Here is a 7,933-nt window from a genome sequence, read left to right as displayed (position 1 = left end):
AGGCTATTTGGACTTGCTAAATTGCCTGTAGGAGTGCATGTGTGAGTGAATGGTGTGTGAGTGTGCCCTGCGATGGGCTGGCCCCCCATCCTGGGTTGTTCCCTGCCTCGTGCCCATCGCTTCCGGGATAGGCTCTGGACCCCCCGCGACCCAGTAGGATAAGCGGTTTGGAAAATGGATGGATGGATGTTGACCCTGGAGAAACCCTAGGAAGTGTTCGAGTGCTATAAACACTGCAAGCAGTTCCAAATAGTTTATGTGTGTGAAAGTGTTCAGCACACAGAGGTCCAATATAGGGTGAAGGGAAGAGCCCTTTCTTTTTGGAATGACAAAGTAACGGGAATAAAAACCCTGCCGGCTTTCCCTTTCTGGGAAAACTCTGATCGCTCGGTTGCATAGCAAAGACGGAATCTCGTCCTCTAGGACCTGAGCTGCATCGCCGTCGGCTACAGAGACTAACACACCGCTGAACCTGGGTGGCCTCATAGCAAACTGTAGCCTGTGACCTCGAGAAATTGTGGACAAAACCCATGGGTGCAGCACACATGAGGCCACTTCATTACCTGAGCAGACAGCGGTCCCTTGAAAAGTTCTGCATCTGCGCCGCCTGGTGATGATGTCACCACCACCCCGGGGGAAGAGAGACTCCAGACTGAGGAGCCAGAGCTCCCCCTGGTGATGAAGTTTGGGAAAGATTTTTTACATCTTTTTTTCTGAAGAGTGGGGAGCAAGTTGCCCTCGGCTTCCGGCCTGGCTGCGACAATGCACACTTTATTTTTGTTTCCCCTGAACTGAAAAGTGCTTGGTGACACAAAAAGAGTGCTTGGTGACACCTTGCCACAGAACTCTCGGTCTCCTGAATTCGAGGAGACCTGACAGTGGAGCCCCCCTGAACGAGAGGGGCCTCTAAAAGCAGAACACCAAGGTTGTCTGTCCCCCACCTCATCCTCTTTGAAGGAGGGGGTGGGTGGGGCCACGCAGGCATCAGGCGGCCCGCTTCTTCTTCCCTTGCCCGGGGTGGGGCGGACGGTTCCTTGCTGCAGAAGGAACCCCATGGCCCTGGGTTAGCCACCCTTGGCTGCTGAGCCGCCTGCTGTCCACCAGGAGCTGGACGCTGGACTCTGGCTCCGCCTGCCTCCCTCTAGCCATAGCTGCTGCTGCTGCAAACCTGGATCTGGCTGTCTGAGGGGGGCGAGGTGGCTGTTTGCCAGGTAGACAGAGGTTAAAGGCCTCATCCTCCTGCTTCCTGAGGGAGCTGGTTTCCCTCATTTTATCCAGGGCTGGGCCAAAAAGACCTTTGGTGGGGTCATAGGCTGCATCCCCCAAGGCAGAGAGGCTCATCCAGAGGGCTCTCTCACCTGACACAGCCAAGCCCATCACCCGGCCACAGCCTTGTACTGCGCCCCGGGAGGAGAAGGTCATTCACCACACAAATCTCACCCCAAAGGACCGGGTTTGGCACCCCCGAGTCCAGCTGCTGGCCCATCTCCTCCAAGATCTCAGCCTGATATGCAGATAGCAATGTAACTGCATTCAGAGAACACACTGACTGTGCAGCATATGTACAGATGTAGCCCCTTGAATTTCCCCCCCCCAGCCGGCTGCCTGTCGGCTGCCAGCCAACTGCCAGCCGGCTGCCTGCTAGTTGCCTGCCAAAAGCCAGCCAAAGGGACTGACCCCCCTCCTTCTGGGGGTGAGCCTAAACTATCATCTAAACCCGCCCATTTATTCACTTGCAGGGTGTTACCATGAGATGGCGCTTTCTTTACAAAAACACATTTTATTTGTGGTCACAAGTTTACATACAACAGGTATCAACCAGAATCTTTTGGTAGCCATTAGCAAGCCTCTGGCATAATTCTGCCTGAATATTTGAGCACTCTTCTTTGCAGAATTTCTAGTTCATTTAAACTAGTTGGGTTCCTGGCACGGACCTGGCTTTTCAGCATAACCCACAACTGTTTTGAAGCTTGGCATCCTGATCAGGAGTGACAATTTATATAAGAACATAAGAACATAAGAAATTTATAAACGAGAGGAGGCCATTCAGCCCATCAAGCTCATTTGAGGAGAACTGTAATAGCTCAGCAACTAATAGCTAACTATTTTGTTGTTCTAATATTCATTTATTGTATTGTATTATTCCTGTAATATAATGTGATTGCACATTTTATACTTCAACGTTTAATCTGGTGCATGTTTTAAACTGTGAAAAGGCTGGTATTGTGTGTTTTCTTACAGTTTTTTTTCAATTGCTAAGACAGTACCATAGATTCTACTCTGTCTCTTCACATACATGATCCATCCTTGGCATTACTCTGGAGAAATATCTTGGCATACAGCATTCATTGTTTGATCTTGTGTCAATTAACATAATTTGTTTATTTTATGTGGTTTTTACAATCTATTTTAGAAAGGGTCTTGATAGTAATTTAGTAAAATGATATATTTCAGTTTTGACTGTTTTACTAGCAGTTTTAGGGTCAGTATGTACTTATGTGCAAAATGGCCTCTGATAAATTAATTGAAGAATAAATTTTGAAGAATTTAGTTATTGATTGCATTTTGTATGACAGCAAAGCAAAATGCTTAACAGTTTAGCTCACATAATGTTTTGAGAAAGCAACTTCAGTATTGCAGTATCTGTCTTAGCAATTGAAAAAAACTGTAAAATTCCCACTGCCTTTCCAAACTGATTGGTGTGAGGAGCAGTGACAGACATTCCAGACTGATGGGCCATTGACAGTATGCAAAGGTCTGGTGAGTCCAAAGTCACTTCAAAGTTGTAACACTTTAGTAATCAAACCTCACACAATTCTTTGAATGTCTCATTCACCTTTGTGTAACCAGCCCCAATGTCTATAAGCTTCAGAGCTCAAAAGTCTTGGCTAGAAATTTGACTGTATTTTTCGACTTGGCCACTAGCACACCCCATCCAGCTAGTCAATCTGTCACTGACTTGCAACTCCACTGCCAGTGGAGTTACAGTACCTGATTTCAGGTATCACACCTGATTTCACCAGGTAAATGGGAGCTGAATTTCGACGTCAAGGTACAAATGGGTCACAAAGAAGATTCTTTCTTTCCGTGAATCTGGCTTGGCAGTTGCACAACATTTTACTGTAATATGCCTCTCATTTGTTTATTTTTTGGCTTTGTTCTTTACAGTAACTTTTCTGGAGTACTGAATACGGCAAACATGACTGATAACTAATAAGTAACAACTGTACAGTATACAAATATTTTTGGTAGACGACCATCACTCGTTTGGCTCTCAACGGAGGCGGTCGCACTTCTTACCCTCTCCCTCCCCTTATCTTCCCTGCTTCGCTCCTTTCGTCTCGTCTAGTCTACTGTCTTATACTGTGTCTGTGAAGAGACTCTCTCAGCCCTGCTCTCCAAACCACGAAAAATTATGGATTTGATCAGCTGGTCTCTCAACGCAATTGACACCATCTTCTCGACGAGAAGCCTAGGGTCGGGGGAACCTGACTGTCCTGCAGGAACGTACGCAGCTGGCTACACAATGGACGGATGGGGGAAGTGGAGGGTCGTGTGCCTGGCAGCTCTTTCCGTGGAGGACATTGAAGACATCTACCTATTCGGAACCATGATTACAGGTATTATGCTGATTGGCTTAGGCATTGCCCTGGTTTATCAAAGATTGAAGAAAACGGTTACAGCCTCTCAAAGTCCCACTAGGCTGGCCGGAATGATTGATGGAGTGGGCAGAGCTGTTAGCACTCAGACTGTGCGACTGTGCAAATGGATCGCAAACTGGATAACATCATGGAGAAGCTAACAGCTTTGCAAAAATTATTGGATGGCGGAGATCAGCGTGGACATTAGAGGAGCTGGAAATTTCAGCTCCTCGCATGGAAACCCAAACAACCTTATTCTATCAAGTATTTGGCTCCCCCATATCAGCACTGGCCTTGGCCAAGGCTGCTGCTGGAACTAACAACTCCCCCAGAAGAACAAGGCAGTGAGACTCTCTTGCATTCCTCTCCCCCAATCCCAAGGACTTACCCTCCCCCCATCCCACGCCTTCGCCGCTTCATACCCCCAGCGTGAACAGGCGGGTCTGTGACCAGCGCCTCTATGGCAGCAGGACCGGATGGCTGTCTGTCTCTGCTGGGTCACCTCCACACCCCCTTTCCCCTACCCGTTGCAAGTCGTGTCATTTCTATGTAAGGTGTAGTGCCCATGTGCTTATGTTGCTGAGGTGTTTTTTTCGGTTCCCACAATGTACTCCCTACTGGAGTGCAATCTGGGGGGTGTTTTTTTATTCTCCTCCTCTCCCACCATGTTATCCTGTTTCTATTCTTCTCACTTCCCCTGTCTCCCGGCCGGTCTTCCCCCTACTGTGATGTCTGTATATATGTAAGGTCGGTTGATGGCCTGCTCTTCACCGGTACTTGTGACTGGTGCCATGGTATATTGCATCAGCAATAAAGGGCTTTTCCAATCCAATCCAATCCAATCCAATCCAATACTTTTTTTTATTATAGTCTTACAGTTTCTGTTTTGCATGCCAACAACTATTTTGAGTGGTAGTGTTTTCATTTATTTGTGAGTTTAGCTAGAATTTTAGGGTTTGTGCTTAGTGGATTGATTAAAGGAGAGGAGATTTTAGGAAATGTTTTAGCAATTCAGAAAAACTGTAAAATGTTAAGGCATGTCAGACTACTTTGAAAGTGGGTGAGAGGCCTCAGACTCCAAAGGGTCACAGTAAATACTTATTATGCTATGTTTCTTTTATGTTCCTCTTTTTGACTCTGGTACTATGACAAAAAAATCCCAATCTATCTATCCAGTGCTACTTTATCATTCCATCCTCTTTGTGCAATGTAGTGATGTAAAGTGCTGTCAGCAAAACAGCATGATACTACTGTTCCACCACCCTGCTTGACCATTAGTTCAGTGTTCTTAGGTTAAGAAAGCAACCTCACCTTGATCCCCTGCAAACATATCTCTTTTCATTGTGGCCAAGCAGAGAAGTTAATGACACATTCACACGTCATTGTGACTGCCCCCCAGCCCCACCCCGTGAATATGCAGCCATCAGCAGCCTTTCAGACTGTTAGCCAGACAGAACACACTAAGGAAATGTCTGTTTTATTCAAGCACAGTACAGAACCATATGTTTTTTTATTTTTCATTTTCCACTCTGTCCACCTTTATTCTCCACAATCAACCGTATTACTTTGTTTAGGCCTGTAATTAGTCTGTTACACACATCTTGGGTCACTCTCCTCTCCCAACATAACTCTTGCTTGGACACGCAGCTGCTATGTATCTGGCTTGGCCTCCTTGTGGATGAAGTATTTCATCATGTGCCAAACAAGCTTAAAATCTGTTTAATTTTCATATACCACACTGTCCCTCATTGCTTGACAATATCAATCTTATTACTTTGTTTAGGTCTGTAATTATTATGCTACACACATCGTGGGTCCGCCTCATCTCCATCCATCCATCCATTTTCCAAACCGCTTATCCTACTGGGCCGCGGGGGGTCCGGAGCCTCATCTCCAAAAGGTGAAATAAAATACTAATTTTATCTAAATATGAGAAAACTATACTTGCTTAGATTTTCATTTTTTTGTAGTGAAGTTAAGATGTTCAGGTGTTCTACCTGATTTCAGGTAAGTCACTTCAGCCTTCATAATCACTGCTCCCCCTGGTGGATGGATAAATCATTGCAAGTACTTTACACACAGAGAGGTAAGGGGCGGATCATGCCGGCCCACTTGTTCATTACATCATAGTGGGGGATCTCATTACAGTCAAGGCCCCACCCAGAACCCAGCAGGGGCCAGCCAAGGACCAGCCAAGGTCCCATCATGGAAACTGGGGAAAATTCAAGCGGCTACATCTGTATACATCCTCTGGAAGGTGGACGCAGTCATGTGGTCCATCTTACTGGGCAGAGAAATGTGGGATGAAGCAGAGATAGAGTGGCGGTTTGGGTGGAGGTGGTAGGCCACTGAAGGCTCCACCGCTGGGGGTTTAGCCAGCCCCAGCTCCTCCATCCCCTGGATTTCCAGTTTAGAGTAGCCCTTAGTGGCAAGCTTGCACTTAAAAGGGCTGGACCAGTAGCGATTCATCTCCTTCATGCAAGCCGGAACTGCAGGAAGGAGTTGGCGCGCTGAGGGCTGCACAGGTGGGAGCCTTTTCCTATCGTACAGGTCCCTCTCTGCACCCCCGGCATCCTGAGCTGCAGGCCAGGGTATACCCAGCTTAACTGCTGCCTGCTTGCAGACCTCATACAGGTTACAGTCTGCCTGGGAACCTGCATCTGTAGTGCTAGGGGGTCGAGACTGATGGGCAGGGAAGGTGGAGTCATCTTCCTCCTCTTCCTCTATATCACCCATATTGAGGAGGTCAGAGTTGATGCGGTTGCCAATCCGGCAATGCTGATCGAAAAGCGAGAAGAACTTTCTCAACGTGGAAATTACTTGGCACAATTCAGCACTAAAGTGAAAATCGCGTTCGTCGACAGACTCCAACGAAGGGCCGTCTGTGAACAGTTAAGCGAAATCAGCTTACTAGCCTGGCTGAGTGAGCTTGTAGTTCCTCACGGGAAAAAGTGCGAATGAGCCGTCAGGGAAGTGGACCGCATTGGTAGGGCAGGGGCGGAGCCTGGTCACAGGTCGACCTGTCCATCACAGACGGACGTGGTGTCATTGGAGCTTCCGTAGTTGGTCACGCCCAAAGCGATTCCCATAGTGAAACACCGAGCGAAGTTAGAAAAAGAAACCCCCCATTTTTTCCCTTTTTCCTGATCTGATTTAGAAACAAACACAATGTTAAAAACAGTGTTGTTGTTGCATTTCCAGTTTGGTTTTGAAGCTGATATTTCAAAGAATGAATGATACATGGATTTAATAATAATTTTATTAAATAATTATTATTATTTAATTTAACTTATTAAATAAGTTATTAGTATTATTATTAACTTGATTACTGCTTTGATTTCATCACCGGAGTTTAATAGCCCAAAGATAAGTGAATTCTGTAATGTGGAGTTTTAAATTCCAAAAACTTCACCAAAAAAAAATTTAATTACAAGCTGGAATTCAGCGTTAATTTTATTTTCAGAAACAGAAATAATTATGTTTAGTAAGTAATGGACAAACGTTTATTCACTGACACCTAATTACACTAAGCGATGCACACAGATATCTCTAATCCTTTGATCACACACACTGCTCTATTCACAGACTAAGGAACTGTACAGAACTAATACCCCCTACTCAGACTAGCTGTGTTTCATGTGTGGGACAGCAGGACCAACCTGAGCTCGGAAATGGTGATGGAGAACTCATAAAAGAGGAAAACTATCATTTGTCAATTATGCAGCTTTGAACTGAACTGATTTCTGAGGCCTAGATTTAGGATGAAAGCAGAATCATAGTTTAAAATTACATCTGATCTATTTCTCTTATTATGAATGATTCTGAACTGAACTTCTTTCTTCTAAACTGTGTAACTAAACTGGGCATGATATTAATACAAAATCAATGCAGCTTGACTTGTGAACTTAAGAACTGAAATGGTTTTATGTTTTATCTCAGGGTGGGCAAAGGGCAAGTTGGGATGAGGTTGCAGCGGAAATGTACTGGTGTGAATCATGTGATAATCAGGTTTCAAATGTCAGGTTTAAAGTTCAGGTTTATTGTTTTATATCTGGCAATAATAACTCTATAGCAACTGGACTTTGATGTTAAATATGTTCACCATTCGTCTGAGATGAGCTGATGAGCTCATTTCATGTTGCGAAGGCTTTGCCGCAGCCTCAGTATATTCCAAGTGCTGCTTTGCTGTCATTTTGTGCTTTGGGCTGACTAACTGGTTTCCGGATATAATACCTGCATGTCTTCAGACTGAACCACAGCAGTAGATTAAACAAACCATGGATTTGGCTGGT

The sequence above is a fragment of the Brienomyrus brachyistius genome, unplaced genomic scaffold, assembly GCF_023856365.1.
Source record: "Brienomyrus brachyistius isolate T26 unplaced genomic scaffold, BBRACH_0.4 scaffold42, whole genome shotgun sequence".
Classification (NCBI taxonomy): Eukaryota; Metazoa; Chordata; class Actinopteri; order Osteoglossiformes; family Mormyridae; genus Brienomyrus; species Brienomyrus brachyistius.
This window is presented reverse-complemented; position numbering follows the sequence as displayed.